Consider the following 1,136-nt stretch of genomic DNA (forward strand, 5'->3'; position numbering starts at 1 on the left):
TCGGTGTCCCCGCGGGGACCCCCCGTGTCCCCGTCGTGTCCCAGAGCGGCCCCTCGCGTCCCAAAGTGTCCCCGCTGCATCCCGAAGTGTCCCCGTCGTGTCCCAAAGTGCCCCTGCTGCACCCCCAAAGCATCCCCTCCTGTCCCGAAGTATCTCCTTGTGCCCCAAAATGTCCCCACTGCATCCCAAAGTGTCCCCGTCATGTCCTATCATGTTCCCTCATGTTCCAAAGTACCCCTGCTGCACCCCTGAAGCATCCCTTTGTATCCCAAAGTGTCCCCTATTGCCCCAAAATGTCCCCACTGCATCCCAGTGTCCCCGTTGTGTCCCCTTGTGTCCCAAAGTGCCCCCACTGCACCCCCAAAGCATCCCCTTGCATGCCAAAGTGTCCCATTGTGCCCCAAAATGTCCCTACTGCATCCCAAAGTGTCCCCATTCCATCCCGAAGTATCCCCACCGCACCCCAAAGTGCCCTTGTTGTGTCCCCAAGTGTTCCCGCCGCATCCTAAAGTGTCCCCTCTGTATCCCAGCCATCCCCACCGTGTCCCAAACCACTGTTGTATGCTGACCTGCCCCCGTTGTGTCCCAAAACACCACCACCGTGTCCCAAAGCATCCTCCTCGTGTCCCTGCCATGCTCTTTAGTGTCCCTATTATGTCCCAAAGCATTTCAGTTCTGTCCCTTACTGTCCCTTTTGTGTCCCATACTGTGCCACTTGTGTCCCAAATCGTCTCCATCATGACCCAAAGTGTCCCTACCCCAGAGGGGTGACTCTGGGTGACAGGGGCTGGTGTCCCACTGATGCCCGCTCCCCCCCCTACCGCTCTCAGCACCCACCCCCGCTGTCTGCGGTGACACTCGTGGTGACATGGGGTTTGGCGATGCCAGCCAGGAAAGGTGTCCCAAAGCCCAGGGGCCGCGGTCACCATGGTGGTCTGCAGTCTCGCCCCTCTGGGGGTGCCGAGGTCCCCTCCTCCTCGTGGGGTACAGGGACACATCTTGTCCCCAAGGGCCACCAGGAGCCGAGGGGCACCGGGCCCCCGCTGTGCCACCGGTGTCCCTGGGGATGTCCCCATGCCCCTGCCAGCAACGCCCCGTCCTTGCGGCTGAATGGGCTCTTTATTTGGGAATGCGTC

Source organism: Aptenodytes forsteri, unplaced genomic scaffold (genome assembly GCF_000699145.1).
Source record: "Aptenodytes forsteri isolate BGI_AS27 unplaced genomic scaffold, ASM69914v1 Scaffold249, whole genome shotgun sequence".
Lineage (NCBI taxonomy): Eukaryota > Metazoa > Chordata > Aves > Sphenisciformes > Spheniscidae > Aptenodytes > Aptenodytes forsteri.